The 22,803-nt window shown below is 39.0% G+C and overlaps 1 protein-coding gene across 8 annotated transcripts in view; it reads left to right on the top strand.

Moving 5' to 3' along the window:
• SLC25A40 (solute carrier family 25 member 40) overlaps positions 1-22,803 on the top strand; it is an 80,427-nt gene that overhangs the window by 1,497 nt on the left and 56,127 nt on the right. For 2 of the 8 annotated variants that reach the window (XM_086397333.1, XM_086397327.1), the window contains exon 2: positions 10,069-10,193. The exons of the other annotated variants lie outside the window; for them this stretch is intronic. The gene's annotated coding sequence lies outside the window, so the exon portion shown is untranslated. The remainder of the gene's footprint in view (positions 1-10,068; positions 10,194-22,803) is intronic. 8 annotated transcript variants of the gene reach the window in all.

Raw genomic sequence — 22,803 nt, 5'->3', positions numbered from 1 at the left:
GGATGATGAAATAGTGAAAGAGTTGGAGAAAAGGCCACAGAGTTAGGAAGAAAACTTGGAATTAATCTTCAAATGTCACAAAATTATGAACATTGGCATCGTGCAGGCTTCACTGACTATATGGCTTTTGGGTAATTTTGATCCTAAATTTTAATATCTGAAAAGGGAGTAAAAAACACTTCTCAGATGTGAAAATTAATTGGAACGTTTTTGAAAGCCTAATTAGTACCGTGCCTGGCACAGAATAAGAGCTAAGTAAGTGCTGTCATCCTGGTGAACTCTATATCAGCCTCTCCAACTTCTCGGGTTCTGAAAAGTTAAGTCTTGAAAAATGGGCCTTTGATTCTGGTGTCTAAGATGTCCTTGGTGCATTAGTGAGAATTTCAGGAGATGGCTAAGGTAAATACAGTACTAGATGAAAATGATGGGCTTGAAGTGGTGGTGGATTGAGTATACATTTTGCAAAAAATGTGTCAGTATAGGAAATTATAGTGATAGGAAGGGAAGATAGGGTCTTTGGAAGGTTTGGGGATATGAAAGTCAAAGTTTTAGTCGCTCAGTCATGTCCAACTCTTTGTGACCCCCTGGACCGTACCTCTATTCATGGAATTCTCCAGGCAAGAATACTGGATTGGGTTGCCATTACTTCCTCCAGGGGATCTTCTAGCTCACTGACTGAACCCAGGTCTCCTGCATTGTAGACAGATTTTTTACTATCTGAGCCATCTGGGAAGCTCTTAGGGGATATGGAAAAGATTTAAATATGTTTCTGTTGAAGAACACAAAAATAGGAAGGCCATTTTATGTTGCAGTGAAAGCTGAGGTACCTTTCTTATTTGCTATAATGAGGAAGGACAGTAACACAGTAGCACCCAAGGCTTTGAGACACACCCTCGACTGCACTGCAGGTGATAATGTCAAGCTGTGAATAAGCAGAAAGTTTGTTTTGCTGCACAGTGTTAGAAATTTTCTGATCTGTAACCCAAAGACAATTTTAAAAAATTATTATTGGAGCTCAGATCTTTTGGTAGCCAGTGGAAGAAGGATGTAGTTATATATCTATGGCCTGTAAACATAGACACCTCTTTACCATCATGTATATAATCGGGGTTATTGGTAAAAGAATAAGGTTTATGTTAAAGTATTTCTGGAGATGTGCTTCAGGTGAAAGTTATGAATGCAAGAAGAGATACATGGAGGCAGCATTCCTTGTGGAAAGTTGATTAAAGAGTTCTGTTAAGCAAAGCTGGAGAATATGAGCAGAATCATGGTCTAATTAAACGAACATTTGGCAGTGAATCAAGAAAAAATGAGTTTCATTCAGTACTGACTCTGTTCCTAGGTAGTTTTATGACCTTAGGTAAATATTAACCTTGCCATACTGTAATTTCCTCATCTGTAAATGAAAATAATATGTGTTCTGTCTAACCCACAACTTTTTGTAATTATCAAATGAGACCTTTGCTTTTCCAGACCACCTCATATATATACAAATATAAATTTTTTAATTCTTGAATCTAGGTAAAGGGATTTATTCATTCTTCTGTAATACCACTATCCTTTATTTCTTTTCCTTAAGCCTCTCTACCTGGCTGATAATCGTTCCTCTTGCCTTTTCATAGTAAGCCTGACTTAGAATTAACCTTTTTCTCCTTCGGGCCTTCAGTAGTAGCCCAGTTTGATTTATTTGCCAACTATTGATATATTGTCTGCTGAAATGTGTTCTGTTGCTGTATTTATTATTTGAGAGTCTCACTACCCTGGTGAATTGGAGGACCTAAGGTTCTTCTGAGGTTAAGTTTGTAGTTTTGCAAGCTAAGCATATGAAAGAATAGAGTTGAGTAGTGGCTGTGGCACTAAAGTCCATGTCTTAGTTGACTGGGAAACCGAGGAAAATTCTGCATGTCAAGTCCTTGAACACAACCTAAGTAAAGGGTCAAAAATGAAATTTGAGAGTGGATCACCCTGGGACAATATAATCTAGAGGCTGTTGTGGCACCTGTAGGAGCTGTGAAGGATAATGAGTCGGTTCAGAGGTTGTGTTACATTCTGAACTAGATAGTAAAGTCCTTTAGGACATTATGGAATCCGTTTTGGGCTGTGATTATAAAACAGTCTACCTTCCTAGTACACCGTTTTCTTCTGCGCTGACTGAGCACCTGTGAGTGAAAACTAGAATGAAACCCAAAGGGTGAATAGGAGTTTGTCAAGAGGGAGCATAACACATTTCAGGAATTGCAAAAGCTCGTGTGCTGGAGCAAGGTTAGTAATTTATGTGAGAGGTAATTTGTAGCTTAGACTAGGGTGATGACAGTACAGCGAATGATATTTGAGGGTTAGAATGGTTAGGGCTGGATGATAGGTTGGATGAGGAGGAAGAGCAAGAATGACTCCCAGAGTATTGAAATGGTTAGTTTTACTTAGTGGGGAAGATGAGCAGGTTGTGGGGGATTTTTGAAAATTTCTTCTGCTTAATAAATCCGAGATTGTTTATGAAACAAGCCAGCGGTGGGTGCTCAGGTGGTTGCATTTGTGTGAGCTTTGAATCCTTTTTGCGGGTTATCTCAACTTTATCCACACCTTGGAAATGGGGCTTTTACTCCCATTTCGTAGATTGGGAAACTCATGCAAAGAAAAGTGAAAGGAAGTTGCTGAGAGTGAGGACATTGACTTAGGGCAAGTCTCTCCCTCAGCAAATGAATTCCCAGATTGAAATCGCTTCCATTTTGTAATTTTTACCATATGTTCACTCATTATATAATAGTTATTGTACTTCTACTGTGTGCCATTGACTGTGCTTAGTAGTGGCCCTTCTTAAATAGTCATAAATACTGCTTACTGACTGGGTGTCTGCTGTGTCCCTCCATTTTCCTTACTTCATTCTCTTTACCCCAATTCCTTGTTTTTATACTAGTTTGCCTTGATTTTCTTTTCTTGCTCATTTCTATGTTTATAGTGTTGTTTTAGGCCCATGTATGATGACTTTACAGGTGTTCTAGACTAGCTCACAGGCTTGCTTTTCTGTTTTATGCTGAGGTAAGCATGGTGATGGAGAAAGCAGTGGCACTCCACTCCAGTACTTTTGCCTGGAAAATCCCACGGACTGAAGGGCCTGGTGGGCTGAAGTCCATGGGGTCGCAAAGAGTTGGGCACGACTGAGTGACTTCACTTTCACTTTTCACTTCATGCATTGGAGAAGGAAATGGCAACCCACTCCAGTGTTCTTGCCTGGAGAATCCCAGGGACGGGGGAGGCTGGTGGGCTGCCGTCTATGGGGTCACACAGAGTCGGACACGACTGAAGCGACTCAGCAGCAGCAGTGAGATTGGTTTACTTTAAGACTCCCATAGAAATCGAGTCATGTAGATTTATAAAATTTCTAATACCTTTTTATAATACACATACAATACAATGCACCCATTTTAAGCATATAGATCGATGAATTCTAACAAATATATATATCCATATGATTACCACCTCCCCCATCAAAATAAAGAACATGTCTGTCACCTCAGAAGGTTATTTCACTCCTTGTTCCAGTCTCCTTTCTCCTGCCATTGAAACCACTCTTCTTTCTTTCTTTCTTTTTATTTTTTAAATTATGAAAGTATGATAACACATTTACAGGAGACTTGGAAAATACAGAACAAAGTTACATACAGTTGCATTATATATTGCAGTTATTTTTTAAGTAGATAAATTGAGATTTTTAGTTGGAGTTTCAATATCAAACTCTCAAAAATTAACAGAATGAATATACAGAAAAGTAGAAGGATATAGTAGACCTGAAAAGCATCATGAACCAATTCAACATAATTAAGATTTATACAAATTTCACACAACAGGATACAAATTCTATTCAAGTTCCCATAGATTATAAACTAGGAGACACTGAGACATATCCAAGGACTTTATAAAACAAGGTGCAAAAATTTCATGATCTAAAGAGTATTGAAATTTTACAGAGTCTGTTCTTTTATCACTGTGGAATTATGTTAGGAATCAATAGCAAAAGATATTTGAAAGGTAACCACTCTTGTGATTTCTAATATCATAAATAAATTTCCCTATATTCCAGATTCATATAAATGAAATCCTATAATTTATATGCTTTGTATCTCAGATATTTTGCATAACATAACATTGTTTATGATTCATCCATGTTGCTGCATGTATCTATCAGTAGTTCCATTCCTTTTTATTGTTGAGCTGTTGTGAGAATATGCCACAGTTTATCCATCATCTGTAGATGGATATTTGAGTTATTTCTAATTTTGGTCTTTTATGATAATGCTGCTATGAACATTTGTATGTAGTTGTGGACTTTTTTTTTAATTTTTCTTGGAGTTGACTATAGAATTTTTTTGGCTGTACTAGATCTTCATTGTGGGGTGCAGGCTAATCTTGTTGTAGAACATGGACTCTGGAGCACACAGGCTCTCTAGTTGCTGCTTGGAGTCAGTAATTTTGGTGTGCAGGCTTAGTTGCTCCATGGGAGAAACTACAGACGTTTTTAATAACCATTCCCTCCAGCAATGTATGCGAGTTCTAGTTGTTAAACATCCTCCTCACTCACTGGGTACAAACTAGTATCTCATGTCATTTTTTAAACACTTGAGATGAAATTCTGTAACATGAAATTCATTTAAATTATTTTGAAGTGACTTTCAGTGTATTCATGGGGTTGTGCAACCATCACCACTAGAATATATGCAGGACGGTAGAAAGAAATTAAACAGGCATTCCTGATCCCACCTTCCTATCCCTCACCCCGTGGCACCTACTAATCTGCTCTCTGTTTCTATGGATTTGCCCATTATGGACATTTCATGTAAATGGAATCATAAAACAGGTGTTTTTTGTCCTGGCTTCTTTCTTCTGGCATAATTTTCAGGGTTCATCCATGTGTTAGTACTTCTGTCTTTTTTTAGTAACTGAATAAAAGAAAATTCCCTGGTAGGGATAGACCACATTTTGTTTATCCATTCATCCATTTGTTTTGTTTAAACATTTGAGTTGTTTATTCTTTGGCTGTTGTGAATAATAACTCTCTGAACATTTGTGTCCAAGTTTTTGTTTGACTCTGTTTTTTCAGTTTGCTTGTTAATATACCACCACGGTGTGATCACTCACCTAGAGCCAGATATCCTGGAATGCAAAGTCAAGTGGCCCTTAGGAAGCATCACTACAAACAAAGCCTGAACACTCGACTGTTTCAAATCCTGAAAGATGATGCTGTGAAAGTGCTGTACTCAATATGCCAGCAAATTTGGAAAACTCAGCAGTGGCCACAGGACTGGAAAAGGTCAGTTTTCATTCCAATCCCCAAGAAAGGCAATGCCAAAGAATGCTCAAACTACCGCACAATTGCACTCATCTCACACACTGGTAAAGTAATGCTCAAAATTCTCCAAGGCAGGCTTCAACAGTATGTGAACGGAGAACTTCCAGATGTTCAAGCTGAATTTAGAAAAGGCAGAGGAAACAGAGATCAAATTGCCAACATTTGTTGGATTATCGAAAAAGCAAGAGAGTTCCAGCAAAACATCTACTTCTGCTTTATTGACTATGCCAAAGCCTTTGACTGTGTGGATCACAACAAACTGTGGAAAATTCTTCAAGAGATGGGAATACCAGACCACCTGAACTGCCTCCTGAGAAATCTGTATGCAGGTCAAGAAGCAACAGTTAGATTTGGACATGGAACAATAGACTGGTTCCAAATCGGGAAAGGCTGTATATTGTCATCCTGCTTATTTAATTTATATGCAGAGTACATCATGTGACATGCCAGGCTGGATGAATCACAAGCTGAAATCAAGATTGCTGGGAGAAATATCAATAACCTCAGATATGCAGATGTCACTACCCTTATGACAGAAAGCGAAGAAGAGCTAAAGAGCTTCTTGTTGAAAGTGAAAGAGGAGAGTGAAAAAGTTGGCTTAAAACTCAACACTCAGAAAACTAAGATCATGACATCCGGTCCCATTACTTCATGGCAAATAGATGGGGAAACAATGGAAAAAGTGACCGACTTTATCTTTTTGGGCTCCAGAATCACTGCAGATGGTGATTGCAGCCATGAAATTTAAATATGCTTGCTTTAAAAAAGCTATGACCAACCTAGAGAGAGTATTAAAAAGCAGAGACATTACTTTGCCAACAAAGGTCCATCTAGTCAAGGCTATGGTTTTTCCAGTAGTCATGTATGGATGTGAGAGTTGGACTATAAAGAAAGCTGAGCGCCAAAGAACTGATACTTTTGAAGTGTGGTGTTGGAGAAGACTCTTGAGAATCCCTTGGACTGCAAGGAGATCCAACCAGTCCATTCTAAACGAGATCAGTTCTGGGTGTTCATTGGGAGGACTGATGTTGAAGCGGAAACTCCAATACTTCAGCCACCTGATGGGAAAAGCTGACTTATTTGAAAAGACCCTGATGCTGGGAAAGACTGAAGGTGGAGAAGGAGACAACAGAGAATGAGATGGTTGGATGGCGTTACTGACTCGATGGACATGAGTTTGAGTAAGCTCCGGGAGTTGGTGATGGACAGGGAGGCCTGGTGTGCTGCAGTCCATGGAGTCCCAAAGAGTCGGACACAACAGAGCAGCTGAAATGAACTAACTGAGAAATTGCAGGGTCATCTAATAATGTTTAACATTTTCAGGAAGCTCCAAACTTTTCCACAGGGGCTGCATCATTGTACATTACTATAAACAGTGTATTATAGAAGTTTGCCTATTTCTCCACATGCTCGTCTGCACTTGTTATTTTCCTTTTTTTTTAAGATTAAGTTAATAGGCTTCCCACTGGGAGTGAAGTGGTGTCTGATTGTGGTTTTGATTTGCATTTCCCTAATGAAAGTGAATGGCACCCAACTCCAGTACTCTTGCCTGGAAAATCCCATGGATGGAGGAGCCTGGTAGGCTGCAGTCCTTGGTGTCACTAAGAGTCGGGGATGACTGAGCGACTTCATTTTCACTTTTCACTTTAATGCATTGGAGAAGGAAATGGCAACCGACTCCAGTGTTCTTGCCTGGAGAATCCCAGGGACGGGGGAGGCTGGTGGGCTGCCATCTATGGGGTCGCACAGAGTTGGACATGACTGAAGCGACTTAGCAGCAGCAGCAGCAGCAGCAATGAAAGTGAAAGAGGAGAGTGAAAAAGTTGGCTTAAAGCTTAACATTCAGAAAACTAAGACCATGGCATCTGGTCCCATCACTTGATGGGAAATAGATGGGGAAACAGTGGCAGACTTTATTTTTTTGAGTTCCAAAATCACTGCAGATGGTGATTGCAGCCATGAAATTAAAAGACGCTTACTCCTTGGAAGGAAAGACCAACCTAGATAGCATATTGAAAAGCAGAGACATTACTTTGCCAACAAAGGTCCATCTAGTCAATGCTATCGTTTTTCCGTGTATGGATGTGAGAGTTGGACTGTGAAGAAAGCTGAGCGCCGAAGAATTGATGCTTTTGAAGTGTGATGTTGGAGAAGACTCTTGAGAGTCCTTTGGACTGCAAGGAGATCCAACCAGTCCATTCTAAAGGAGATCAGTCCTGGGTGTTCATTGGAAGGACTGATGCTAAAGCTGAAACTCCAGTCCTTTGGCCACTTCATGCAAAGAGTTGACTCACTGGAAAAGACTCTGATGCTGGGAGGGATTGGGGGCAGGAGGAGAAGGGGATGACAGAGGATGAGATGGCTGGATGGTGTCACTGACTTGATGGACATGAGTTTGGGTGAACGCCGGGACTGGTGATGGACAGGGAGGCCTAGCGTGCTGCGATTTATGGGGTTGCAAAGAGTCGGACACAACTGAGTGACTGAACTGAACTGAATGATTTGTGATATTGAGCATCTTTCATATGTTACTTGGCTGTTAGTATATCTTCTTTGAGTAAGTGGTCAGGTACCTTGCCCATTTTTTAATTGGGCTTTTCTCTTTTTGTTGTTGGATTGTAAGTGTTCTTAAAGATTTTCTATTCTAGACTCTTATCACATAGATTTGCAGATATTCTCTCCAATCATGTGGCTTGTCTTTTTTACTTTTTGGATAGTGTCCTTTGATATACAACAGTTTTAAATTTTGATGAAATTCAATTTTATTTGCCCTTTGTGTTTTTGTTTTTCGTACTTTTGGTGTTATCTTTAGCAACCTGTTGCCAGATCCAAGGTCACTTAGCTTAGCTTTACTTCATCTTATCTTCTAAGAGTTTTATAGTTTTAGTTTAGGTCTTTGACTTCCCTGCTGGCTCATACAGTAAAAGCGTCTGCCTACAATGGGGGAGACCTAGGTTCAGTCCCTGGGTCGGGAAGATCTCCTGGAGCAGGAAATGGCAACCCACTCCAGTACTCTTGCCTGGAAAATCCCATGGACAGAGGAGCCTGGTAGGCTACAGTCCATGGGGTCGCAAAGAGTCGGACACGACTGGGCGACTACACTTTCACTTACACTTTAGGTCTTTGACCCATTTTAAGTCAATTTGTGTGTATAACATGGACAAAGAAAGGGTCAAACTTCATTCTTTGGTATGTGGAATCCATTTGTACCAACATGGATACATGTTGGTATATTTCTTCTCAAAAAAGCCTGTTGACCATAGATGTATGGGGTGGTTTTAGGACTATGAATTCTATTCCATGATTCTTATGTTTATCCTTAAGCTAGCTAGTTCCACAGTTTTGATTACTGTAGCCTTTTAGTAAGTTTTGAAACTGGGAAGTCTCAAGTCCTCTAAATTTTTGTTTTTCTTTTTCAGGATTGTTTTAGTTATTCAAGATGTCTTGAAATTTCGTATGAGTTTTAGAATAAGCTTGTTCATTTCTACAAAAAGAGCAGTTGGAGTTTTGAGAGTGATGGTATTGAATTTGTATAGATTTGCAATCTTGACAGTATTGTGGATTTCTGTCCATGAACACTGGATGGTTCCAGTTTGTTTAGGTCTTCTTGAGTTCATTCTGCAGTGTTCTGTAATTTTCATTACTTATACATTTTTGGTCTTTACTTTCCATTAAATACTTTCCAACAGCACTATGTGGACTTCCCTGGTAGCTCAGCAGTAAAGAATCCGCCTGCCAGTGCAGGAAACGCAGGTTCAGTCCCTGAGTCAGGAAGATCCCCTGGAGAAGGAAATGGCAACCCACTCCATAGAGGTGCCTGGTGGCTTACACTTCATGGAGTTGCAGAGTCAGACGTGACTTGACAACTAAACAAGACCACTGCATGGTCTGTGGTGGTTTGAATTTATGGAACCTCAGATGTAGGAGGTGAGAAGACCAACTGTAAAGTTATACTTGGGTACTTTTGTAACAGAGATTGTTTTGTTAATTTTATTTTCAGGTTGTCAATTGCTATATAGAATCTCAACTAATTATTATATATTGATCTTGTTTGCTGAATTAATTTATTAGCTCTGGTAGTTCTTTTTTGGTGTATTCTTTAGAATTTTCAAGATATAAAATCATGTCATCTGTGAATAGAGATTATTTTACTTTGTTCTTTCAAATCTGCATGCCTCTATCTGTTTTTATTGCTTAATTGCCCTTGCTAGAACTTGCATAATTATGCAGTAAAGCAGCATTTTTGTCATTTTCCTGATGTTAGGGGGAATGTTTTCCGTTTTCTTCCATTAAGTCTGATGTTATATGTGAGTTTTTCTTAGATGCCTTTTATCATGATGATGAAGTTCCTCAGTTTTTATTGTATTAACTGAGTTCATCATGTGGTTCTGTTGATCTAATTAATATGGTGAATTCTGTTGATTGATTTTCATAAGTTGAACCACTTTTGCATGTTTGAGATAAATCCAACTTGATCATGGTGTAAATTATTTTAATATAGGGCTAGATTCAGTTTACTAGCATTTTGTGGGGAACTTTTGCATCTATATGAAACTTGCACAACTCAGATGAGACTTAAACCCATGGGCTGAGACTGTTACTCAGCCAAACTCAGTTTAGGACTTGAGCCCACAGACTGGGACTTGAACCCAAGTCTTTTTATTGAGATTGCGCACCTGGTCTCAGGACTTAATGAAGCTCAGGTTCTTTATATTTTGTCGCAGAAAGACTTCAGTTCAGTTGAGTTGCTCAGTCATGTCCAACTCTTTGCAACCCCGTGGACTGCAGCATGCCAGGCCTCCCTGTCCATCACCAACTCCTGGAGTTTACTCAAGCTCATGTCCATCAGGTCAGTGATTCCATCCAACCATCTCATCCTCTGTCGTCCCCTTCTCCTCCGGCCCTCAATCTTTCCCAGCATCAGGGTCTTTTCAAATGAGTTAGTTCTTCGCATCTGGTGGTCAAAGTATTGGAATTTCAGCTTCAGCATCAGTCCTTCCAATGAATATTCAGGACTGATCTCCTTTAGGATGGACTGGTTTGATCTCCTTGCAGTCCAAGGGACTTTGAAGAATCTTTTCCAACACCACAGTTCAAAAACATCAATTCTTCGGCACTCAGCTTTCTTTTAGTCCATCTCTTACATCCATTCATAACGTCCATTCATAACTACTGGAAAAACCATAGCTTTGACTAGATGGACCTTTGTTGGCAAAGTAATGTCTCTGCTTTTTAATACGCTATTTGTTGGTCGTAACTTTTCTTCCAAGGAGCGAGCGTCTTCTAATTTCATGGCTGCAGTCACCATCTGCAGTGATTTTGGAGCCCAAAAAGATAAAGTCTGTCACTTTTTCCATTGTTTCCCCATCTATTTGCCATGAAGTGATGGGATCAGATGCCATGATCTTAGTTTTCTGAATGCTGACTTTTAAACCAACTTTTTCACTCTCCTCTTTCACTTTTGTCAAGAGGCTCTTTAGTTCTTTGCTTTCTGCCAAAAGGGTGGTGACATCTGCATATCTGAGGTTATTGATATTTCTTCAGGCAATCTTGATTCCAGCTTGTGCTTCTTCCAGCCCAGTGTTTCTCATGATGTACTCTGCATATACGTTAAATAAGCAGGGTGACAATATAGAGCCTTGGTGTACTCCTTTCACTATTTGGAACCAGTCTGTTGTTCTATGTCCAGTTCTAACTGTTGTTTTCTGACCTGCATACAGATTTCACAAGAGGCAGGTCAGGTTGTCTGGTATTCCCATCTCTTGAAGAATTTTCCACAGTTTGCTGTGGTCCACACAAAGACTTCAATGAGTGACAAAGCAATAGTTACGAAGTAGGATTTACTTAGAGATACACATTCTGTAGACAGAATGAGATCCCATGTCAAAAGGTGAGAGTGGCCAAAAATACATGGGGGCATTAATTTTTAATGGGCTGAGTAACTTCATAGGCTAATAAGTGGGAGGATTATTCCAACTGTTTCAGGGAATGGGGGGAGAATTCTAGGAATTTGGAGATTTCTAGGAATTGGACCACTGCCCACTTTTTATCCTTTTATGGTTTTCCTGGGAACTGTCATGGTGCCCATAAGTATATCATTTAGCATGTTAATGTATTATGATGAGTGTGTGATAAGGTTCAAGGTCTACTGAAAGTGGAATCTTCTGCCATCTTGGTTCTGACCTGTTTATGTCATATCATCGATATGTCCTTCTTTAAGGTTATGTCCTGCCTCCTTCCCTCCTGTTTTATATATATATATATGAAATATTAGTATGTAGTTTTCAAGTGATATCTTTTTCTAGCTTTGATGTTAGAGTAATATTTGTTTTATAGAATGAGTTAGAAAGTGTTACCTTTCTTCAGTAACTTTTGGTACTTTGTGTGTTTCTAGGAATTTGTTTATTTCAAGTAATTTGTTGACAGATTTTTGTTCAGTTGCTAAGTCATGTTTGACTCTTTGCAACTTCATGAATTACAGCACATCAGGCTTCCGTGTCCTTCACTAGCGCCCGAAGTTTGCTCAGACTCGTGTCTTTTGAGTTGATGATGCCATCCAACCATTTCTCATTCTCTGTTACCCGCTTCTCCTGCCCTCAGTCTTTCCCAGCATCAGGGTCTTTTCCATTGAATCGGCTCTTTGCATCAGGTGGCCAGAGTATTGGAGCTTCAGCTTCAGCATCAGTCCCTCTCTAGTGAATATTCAGGGTTGATTTCCCTTAGAATTGAGTGGTTTGATCTCCTTGCTGTGCCCCGGACTCTGAAGAGTCTTCTCCAGCACCATAATTTCAAAGCGTCAATTCTTTGGCGCTCAGCCTTCTTTATGGTCCAACTCTACTTGTTCATTTCCTGTAATAATTTTTATTCCTGTAAAGCTTCTGGTAATATCTCTACTTTCATGCCTGATTTTACCAATTCGAGTCTTCTTATTTTTCTTGGTCAGTTTAGCCAAAAGTTAATTTTGGTGATCTTTTTTAAAGAGGTCTTCCATGGTGGCTCAGACAGTAAAGAATCTGCCTGCAGTGTGGGAGACCTGGGTTCAATTCCTGGGTCAGGAAGATCCCCTGGAGAAGGGAATGGCAACCCACTTCAGTATTCTTGCCTGAAAAGTCTCATGGACAGAGGACCCTGGTGGACTACAGTCCATGGGATCGCAAAGAGTCGGACATGATTGAGTGACTAACATTTCACTTTTTCTTTTTTAAAGAACCAATTTTTGGTTTCATTGATTTTTCTCTGTAGTTTTTCTACTCTATTTACATTCTAATCTGTAATATTCCTTTCCTCTTCTTGTTTTGGGTTTAGTTAACTTTTTTCTTGGGTTCCGTAAAGGAGAAGTTCAGGTTTGAATAAAGATTTGAGATCTTTTGCTTTTTTAATGTAGACCTTTACAACTATAAATTTCCGTCCTCTTAGCACTCTTAGTACTGCATTTGTTGCATTCCTTAAGTGTTGGTACGATGTGTTTTCATTTTAATTTCTCTCAAGGTATTTTGTAATTTACCTTGTAATGGATTCTTTGACCTGTTGGTTAATTAAGAGTGTATTGTTTCATTCAACAGCTTTAAATTTCCAAATTTCCTATTGTTATTGATTTCTATTTTTTTCCTCCTGTGATCAGAGAAGATGCTTTATATAATTTTTAGTCTTCTTAAACTTAATGGAACCTTATTTTGTATTGTAACATATCTGTCATGGAGAATATTCCATGTTCATTTGAAGAATGTATTTTGCTCTCATTTGGTGGAGTATTCTATGTATGTCTGTTAGGTCTAGCTGGTTTGTAGTAGTTAATTTTCTAGTTCCTTGTTAATCTTTTGTCTAGTTCTGTTTATCATTGAAAATGAAATATTGAAGCTTCCAACTGTTGTTGTCTTCTGTCACTTTTTGCTTCATATAATTTGGGGCTCTGTTGTATATATGTTTATAGTTTTTTAAAATCGTGGTACATTGACCTTTATATCATTCTTCTTCGATGTTGTAACTATTTTTGTTTTAAAGTTTTTGTCTGGTATTATATTGGCACTCTGGCTCTCCTTTGGTTACAGTTTTCATGGAATAAATTTTTACATTTTCATTCTCAACCCATTTACAAATGTATTTGGTTCTAAAATGAATTTCTTGTAGACAGCATGTAGTTAAATCACTTTTTATATTGACTCTTCCAGTCTCTTAGAGAATTTAATTCATTTGTCTTTAATGAAATTATTCAAAATAGAAGGCTTACATTGCCACTTTGCTCTTTTTTTCTGTATGTCATACTTTTTCGTTTCTCGATTCATTTACCACCCTCTTTTGTGTTGGATGTTCAGGTGTAATGTTTTGATTGTATTCTCATTTTTTCTGTATATATTTTAGTTATGTTTTTAGTTTATTTCTTGAGGATTGCAATTCACATTTAATTTTTAAGTGTATTTCAGATTAATACCAATTTGGTTTTAATGGTATGTAAAAACTTTTCTCCTATATAACTCCATTCCTCCAACCCCCTTGTAAATGACATATCGTTACTGTTATATATTATGTATGTGATATATATAAGCACATATAATGTGCACTTAAATGTGTCAATTACAAATATGTAACATAAGTATAAATATATGATGTTTATACATAGTAAAGCATATATTGTATATAAGTAAATATGCAACATTAATGATACTGTGTATTGTAAATAACAATGTTATGCATGACAGTGATTAACATAGTTGTTGTTTTGTATAATTGTATTTTAAGTCATTAGAGGGAAGAAAAAGAGGAATTACTAATTAAAGATCCATTAATGCAGACTTTGGGCTTCCCTGGTGGCTCAGAGGATAAAGCGCCTGCCTGCAATGCAGGAGACCCGGGTTCAATCCCTGGGTTGGGAAGATCACCTGGAGAAGGAAATGGCAATCCACTCCAGTATTCTTGCTTGGAGAATCCCATGGAGAGAGGAGCCTGGCGGGCTACAGTCCACGGGGTCGCAAAGAGTCGGACACAACTGAGCGACTTCGCACATCACACACAATGCAGACATTTATGTTTATGTTGCCTATACTTATGTTTTATTATCAGTTTATTTTTGTGTTTGAATCTAAAATAGGTCTCTTATAGCTAGGATATAGTTTGATCTTTTTTTTTAAAATTCTGCCAGTCTTTGCCCTTTTCTTGAATTATTTAATCTGTTTTACATTTCAGTTCAGTTCAGTGACTCAGTCATGTCTGACCCTTTGCGACCCCATGAACCGCAGCATGCCAGGCCTCCCTGTCCATCACAAACTCTCGGAGTCCACCCAAACCCATGTCCATTGAGTCAGTGATGCCATCCAACCATCTCATCCTCTGTTTTCCCATTCTCCTCCTGCCCTCAATCTTTCCTGGCATCAGGGTCTTTTCAAATGAGTCAGCTCTTCTCATCAGGTGGCCAGAGGATTGGGGTTTCAGCTTCATCATCAGTCCTTCCAATGAACACCCAGGACTGATCTCCTTTAGGATGGACCGCTTGGATCTCCTTGCAGTCCAGGGGACTCTCAAGAGTCTTCTCCAACACCACACTGCAAAAGGATCAGTTCTTCGGCGCTCAGCTTTCTTTATAGTCCAACTCACACATCCATACATGACTACTGGAAAAACCATAGCCTTGACTAGGCAGACCTTTGTTGGCAAAGTAATGTCTCTGCTTTTTAATATGCTGTCTAGGTTGTTCATAACTTTCCTTCCAAGGAGTAAGTGTCTTTTAATTTCATGGCTGCAGTCACCATCTGCAGTGATTTTGGAGCCCAGAAAAATAAAGTCAGCCCCTCTTTCTACTGTTTCCTCATCTGTTTTCCATGAAGTGTTGGGACCAGATGCCATCATCTTAGTTTTCTGTGTGTTGAGCTTTAAGCCAACTTTTTCACTCTCCTCTTTCACTTTTGTCAAGAGGCTCTTTAGTTCCTCTTCACTTTCTGCCATAAGGGTGGTGTCATCTGCATATCTGAGGTTATTGATATTTCTCCCAGCAGTCTTGATTCCAGCTTGTCCAGCGTTTCTCATGATGTACTCTGCATATAAGTTAAATAAGCAGGGTAACAATATACAGCCTTGACGTACTCCTTTTCCTATTTGGAACCAGTCTGTTGTTCCATGTCCAGTTCTAAGTGTTGCTTCCTGACCTGCATATGGGTTTCTCAAGAGGCAGGTCAGGTGGTCTGGTATTCCCGTCTCTTTCAGAATTTTCCACAGTTTATTGTGATCCACACAGTCAAAGGCTTTGGCATAGTCAATAAAGAAGAAATAGATGTTTTTCTGGAACTCTTTGCTTTTTCCATGATCCAGCGGATGTTGGCAATTTGATCTCTGGTTCCTCTGCCTTTTCTAAAACCAGCGTGAACATCTGGAAGTTCACGGTTCATGTATTGCTGAAGCCTGGCTTGGAGAATTTTAAGCATCACTTTACTAGCGTGTGAGAGTGCACTTGTGCAGTAGTTTGAGCATTCTTTGGCATTGCATGACTTTGGGATTGGAATGAAAACTTACCATTTCCAGTCCTGTGGCCACTGCTGAGTTTTCCACATTTGCTGGCATATTGAGTGCAGCACTTTCACAGCATCATCTTTCAGGATTTGAAATAGCTCAACTGGAATTCCATCACCTCCACTAGCTTTGTTCGTAGTGATGCTTTCTAAGGCCCAGTTGACTTCACATTCCAGGATGTCTGGCTCTAGGTAAGTGATCACACCATCCTGATTATCTGGGTTGTGAAGATCTTTTTTGTACAGTTCTTCTATGTATTCTTGCCACCTCTTCTTAACATCTTCTGCTTCTGTTATGTCCCTACCATTTCTGTCCTTTATCGAGCCCATCTTTGCGTGAAATATTCCCTTGGTATCTCTAATTTTCTTGAAGAGATGTCTAGTCTTTCCCATTCTGTTGTTTTCCTCTACTTCTTTGCATTGATTGCTGGGGAAGGCTTTCTCATCTCTCTTTGCTATTCTTTGGAACTCTGCGTTCAGATGTTTATATCTTTCCTTTTCTCCTTTGCTTTTTCCTTCCCTTCTTTTCACAGCTATTTGTACAGCCTCCTCAGACAGCCATTTTGCTTTTGTGCATTTCTTTTTCTTGGGGATGGTCTTGATCCCTGTCTCCTGTACAGTGTCACGAACCTCAGTCCATAGTTCATCAGGTACTCTGTCTATCAGATCTAGTCCCTTAAATCTATTTCCACTTCTACTGTATACTCATAAGGGATTTGATTTAGGTCATACTTGAATGGTCTAGTGGTTTTCTTCAATTTCTCAATTTCAGTCTGAATTTGGCAATAAGGAGTTTATGATCTGAGCCGCAGTTAGCTCCCGGTCTTTTTTTTGCTGACTGTATAGAGCTTCTCCATCTTTGGCTGCAAAGAATATAATCAGTCTGATTTCAGTGTTGACCATCTGGTGATGTCCATGTGTAGAGTCTTCTCTTGTGTTGTTGGAAGAGGGTATTTGCTATGACCAGTGCATTCTTTTGGCAAAATTCTATTAGTCTTTGCCCAGCTTCATTCTGTACTCCAAGGCCAAATTTGCCTGTTACTCCAGGTGTTTCTTGACTTCCTACTTTTGCATTCCAGTCCCCTATAATGAAAAGGACATCTTTTTTGGGTGTTAGTTCTAGAAGGTCCTGTAGGTCTTCATAGAACTGTTCAACTTCAGCTTCTTCAGTGTTACTGGTTGGGGCATAGACTTGGATTACTGTGATATTGAATGGTTTACCTTGGAAATGAACAGAGATCATTCTGTTGTTTTTAGGATTGCATCCAAGTACTGCATTTCGGACTCTTTTGTTGACTGTGATGGCTACTTCGTGTCTTCTAAGGAATTCCTGCCCACAGTAGTAGATATAATGGTCATCTGAGTTAAATTCACCCATTCCAGTCCTAAATTTTAGTTCGCTGATTCCTGGAATGTTGATCTTCACTGTTGTCATCTCCTGTTTGACCACTTCCAGTTTGCCTCGATTGATGGACCTAACATTCCAGGTTCCTATGCAGTATTGCTCTTTACAGCATGAAACCTTGCTTCTATCACCAGTCCCACCCACAACTGGGTGTTGTTTTTGCTTCGGCTCTGTCTCTTCATTCTTTCTGGAGTTATTTCTCCACTGGTCTCCAGTAGCATATTGGGCACCTGCCCACCTGGGGAGTTCCTCTTTCAGTGCCCTGTGTTTTGCCTTTTCATTCTGTTCATGGGGTTCTCAAGGCAAGAATACTGAAGATTTGTATCTGTCATTTTGCTATGTGTTTTCTGTATGTCTTACATTTGTTGTTATAGTCTTCCTTCATAACTGCCTCTTTCATTTTAAATAGATATTTTCTCATACACAGTTCCTTGTCTCTGTTTCATCTATTATATTATTTTCTTAATGGTTGCCTGGGGAATTGTAATTAGTATTTTAATTTATAACAATCAGTTGAGTGTCTTTTTAATTTCAGTAGTATACGGCTCCACCCCCTAACGCCTTCGTGTGTGTTGTTGCTGTCATGCAAGTTACATCTTTATATATTGTATGCTCATTATCAGAGATTTAGTTTATTGCTTTATCCAGTTGTCTTTTAAAAAAAAATATTTTATTGAAGTATATTGACCTACAATGTTTCAGATGCACAGAAGGTGATTCAGTTATACAAATACACATATATTATTTTTGAAATTATTTTCCATCATAAGTTATTACAAGATATTGACTCTAGTTCCCTGTGCTATGCAGTAAACCTTTGTTGCTTGTTTCATATCTATTTTTTAATTAGAAATCTAGCATTCTATTTATACTAAGTCAAACAGGTAGAATCAAAATGTCATAATTATTTTAGTTAGGCAGAAGTTCATAGGTTTTCTAAAATATATATATTATGCATATATATATATGTATGTATGTACGTATGTAAGAAGAGATGGAGAAATTGGAGAACATAAACTAAATGAAATGAGAGCACTGAATATGAAATAGAAAAAGGGAAACAAACTAGATAAAAGTAAAAGATCATCATATAGTTCAGTTGTTTTTAAGCATGACTGCTCATTAGAAACATATCTGGAACTCTGGAGGAAAAAAGGCAATACTCAGGTATTTGTATACAAATACATTTGTATTTTTCAAAAAATTTCAAGAAAATTCTTGGATTTTAAAAAGGGATTACAAGTTTTTCTATTAGATCCTAGTTTTGGTGATATAGAGTTCTACTCTTCTGTTAACCAATCATGATACAATTAAGTGAGTAATAGTTACATAATCACAATAGTAAAAGATGTTTATCAGTTTTCACGATCAATAGCCAGACCAAAAAAAGATAATTGTAATTGCAAGCCATCATGAGAACATGATTAACTTAATATAAAAGAATTGCGTACAGTTTGTGGGGGTCAAGCAGAGTGATAGGACAAGTGGAAGTGCATACACGCACATGTTTTCATCCACCCAGTCTGTGTCTTTTGGTCGGTGCATTTATTAATCCTCTTACATTTAAGGTAATTATCAGTATGTATGACCTGATTACATTTTCTTAATTTGGGGGGGTTTATTTTCTGTATGTCTTTTTCTTCTCTTGTGTTTCCTGTGTAGAGAAGTTCCTTTAGCATTTGTTGTAAAGCTGGTTTGGTGTGCTAAATTCTCGTAACTTTTGCTTGTCTGGAAAGCTTTTGATTTCTCCATCAAATCTGAAGGAGAGTCTTGCTGGGTAGAGTATTCTTGGTTGTAGGTTCTTCCCTTTCATCACTTTAAATATATTATGCCATTCCCTTCTGGCTTGTAGAGTTTCTGTTGAGAAATCAGCTGATAGCCTGATGGGAGTTTCTTTGTATGTTATTTGTCACTTTTCTCTTGTTGCTTTTAATATTTTATCTGTATTTAATTTTTGTCAGTTTGATTACTATGTGTCTCAGTGTGTTCTTCCTTGGGGTTATCCTGCCTGGGACTCTCTGTGCTTCCTAGACTTGGTTGACTATTTCCTTTCCCATGTTTGGGAAGTTTTCAGCTATTATCTCTTCAAATATTTTCTCAGGTCCTTTCTCTCTTCTTCTGGGACCCCTGCAATGCTAATGTTGGTGCATTTAATGTTGTCCGAGAGGTCTCTTAGGCTCTTTTCTTTTCATTCTTTTTTCTATATTCTGTTCTGCGGCAGTGATTTCTACCATTCTGTCCTTCAGGTCATTTATCCGTTCTTCTGCCTCAGTTATTCTGCTGTTGATTCCTTCTAGTGTATTTACCTGGAACTGCTTTTCAAAGAATTGGAGAAGGAAATGGCAACCCACTCCAGTGTTCTTGCCTGGAGAATCCCAGGGATGGGGAAGCCTGGTGAGCTGCTGTCTATGGGTCGGACACCACTGAAGCGACTTAGCAGTAGCAGCAGTGTATTATTTATTTCTGTTTGTTTGTTCTTTAGTTCTTGTAGGTCTTTGGTAAACATTTCTTGTATATTTTCATTCTTTGCCTCCATTCTTTTTCCAAGATCCTGGATCATCTTCACTATCATTCTGAATTCTTTTTCTAAAGAATAGGTTGCCTATCTCCACTTTATTTAGTTGTTTTTCTGGGATTTTATCTTGTCTCTTCATCTGGGACATAACTTTCTGCTTTTTCTTTGTGATTAACTTTCTGTAGTATGGTTTTTGCTTTAGCCACCTTGAGACTCTGGTTCTAAGTTCTTCTTTTGTCTGCCCTCTGATGGATGAAGCTAAGAGGCTTGTAAGCTTCTTGATGGGAGGAACTGGTGATGGGGAGAACTGGGAATTGCTCTAGGGGCAGAGTCTCAGTAAAGCTTTAATCCAGTTATCTGCTGATGGTTGTACGCCCTCCCTGGTAGCTCTTTGGCCTGAGGTGACCCACCAGGGGGTCTGCGAGCTCTATGGTAGGATTAATGGTGAACTCCAAGAGGGTGTGTGCTAAGGGGGACCTTCTAGTGACCTTGCCCCTGTGGTGAAGCCCTGCCAAGCCACGCCTCCACAGGAGCCCCTCCAACACTAGCAGGTGGTTTTGGTTGAGTCTCCTGTGGTGTCACTGCTCCTCTTCTCTGTGTCTTGATGCACACAAAATTTTGTTTGTGCCCTCCAAGACTGGAGTCTCTGGTTCCCTCAGTCCTCTGGAAGGCCTGTGATCAAATCCCGCTGGCACTCAAGGCCAGGTTCCCTGGGGATTCTCAGTCTCTTTGTTGGATCCCCAGGCTGGGATTCAGACCCTTCATAATAGTGGGAGAACTTCTTTGGTGTTATTGTTCTCCAGTCTGTGGGTCATCCACCTGGCAGGTTTGGGATTTGATTTTATTGTGATTGCGTCCCTCCTACTGTCTTGCTGCAGCTTCTTCTTTGTCTTTGGACGTGGGGTATCTTTTTGGTGGGTTCCAATATCCTGTCGATTGTTGTTCAACAGGTAATTGAAATTTTGGGGCTCTTGCCGGAGGAGATAAGCACACATCCTTCTACTCTGCCATCTTGAGCTGGAAGACCCTTTGTCTTTTATATTTATCTATGTTGTTACTTTTGCCAGTGCTTTTTGCTTCATCATATGAATTCTAGTTACTATGTAGTGGTGTGTTTCATTTTAACCTGAACAGTATGCCCCCTAGTATTTCTTGTAGGACAAGATCACTAGAGACAAAATCTATGAGATTTTGTTTATCTGGGAATGTGTACTGCCTTCTGGCCTCCAGGTTTTAGATGTGAAATCAGCTTGTAATCATTGAAGATCCTTTTAATGTAATGAATTGCTCCTCTTCCTGTTTTCAGGATTCTCTTTGTGGTTGGCTTTTGGCAGTTTAATTACAGTGTTTTTAGTGTGGCTCTCCTTGAGCTTATCCTACCAGGAGTTTGTTGAGACTCTTGAATGTGTAGTTTCTTTTTCTCCTTCTCTTCTTCCTCCATCGCCTCCCCTCCCACCCTTCTGTTAATCAAAGCTTGGAGGCTTTTGGCTTCTGTTCTTTTTGTTCCTTTCTGTCTTCTGGGACTCCCATCATGTGTAGGTTAGTGTGCTTGATAAAGTCACGTAGGTCTCTTAGACTCTGTTCATTTTTCTTCATTATTTTTCTCTTTGTTCCTCAGATTGAGTGATCTCAATTGATCTTCAGGTTTGCTGATTCTTTTGTCTGTTCTATCATATATGCTGTTGAACCTCTTGTGAATGATTCATTTCTGTTTTTGGTTGAATTGTTTCTGCCTTTTTTGGTTCTAATTTGCGCTTCTTTTTCTGGTTTCTTAAAGCAAGTGCTTAGATCCTTGTTTTTTAGATTTTTTTTTTAATAGAAGCATATAATGTCATAAATTTCTTTGTAAGCACTGCTTTAGATGCATTTCACAATTTATGGCAACTCTTGCCATTTTACTTCGATATAGGTTTTGGGAAGTATTTTATCAAATCCACAATTTTTTAAAAATTGAGAATTTTTGTTAGGATTCCTGTAAATTTAGAACCAATTTGGAAGATTTGATATAGCATTTATTATTTCAGTCCATAAAGTGGTATTTTTTTCTATTAAGACCTTTAATTTTGTTTTAATTTTATTTTTTAAATTGAAATATAGTTGATTTACAGTGTTTTGCCAATCTCTGCTCTAAAGGAAAGTGATTCTCTTATGTACATATAGAAATGCTTTAAAATATTCTTTTCCATTATGGTTTATGGCAGGATGTTGAATATAACTCCTGTGCTATATAGTAGGACCCTGCTGTTCATGTGTCCTGTATATATAGTGTACGTCTGTTAATCCCAGATTCCCAGTACTTGCCCCACCTTGGCAACCACACGTCTGTTCTCTGCATCTCTGAGTTCATTTCTGTTTTCTGGATAGGTCCATTAGTGCCGTATTTTAGATTGCACATGTAAGTTACATCATGTGGTACTTGCCTTTGTTTTTCTGACTTACTTCACTTAGTAATGGTCATCTCTGGGTCCATCCATGTTATTGCAAATGGCATTCTTTCTTTCTTTTTTATGGCTGAGGAGTATTCCATTGTATATGTGTACCACATCATCTTTATCCATTCATCTGATGATGGACATTTAGGTTGCTTCCATGTTTTGACTATTGTGAGTAGTGCTGCTGCGAACATAAGGGTGCATGTATCCTTTTGAATTATAAAAACTTGTATTTTTCTTTTTGAAGTGTTTTATTTTATTATTATTGGAGTGTAATTGACATACAATGTTGTGTTAGCATCTCTGTACAATGACGTGAATCAGCTGTGTGTACACATACATCCCCTCCCTCCTGGCCCTGCCTTCCAGCTCCCGTTTTACCCATCTAGGTGATCACGGAGCACCAAGCTGAGTTTTCTGTGCCATTCAGCAGGTTCCCACTAGCTATCTGTTTTATACATGGTAGGAGAATCCCAGGGACGGCGGAGCCTGGTGGGCTGCCGTCTATGGGGTCGCACAGAGTCGGACACAACTGAAGTGACTTAGCAGTAGCAGCAGTATTTATATGTCAGGCCTGATCTCCCAGTTTGTCCCATCCTCCCCTTCTCCCA

The sequence above is a fragment of the Bos grunniens genome, chromosome 4, assembly GCF_055505025.1.
Source record: "Bos grunniens cultivar Pamir isolate PY7600 chromosome 4, Bosgru_T2T1.0, whole genome shotgun sequence".
Classification (NCBI taxonomy): domain Eukaryota; kingdom Metazoa; phylum Chordata; class Mammalia; order Artiodactyla; family Bovidae; genus Bos; species Bos grunniens.
Note: the sequence above shows the minus strand (reverse complement) of the source record. Positions and strands in the feature narration are given on the sequence as shown.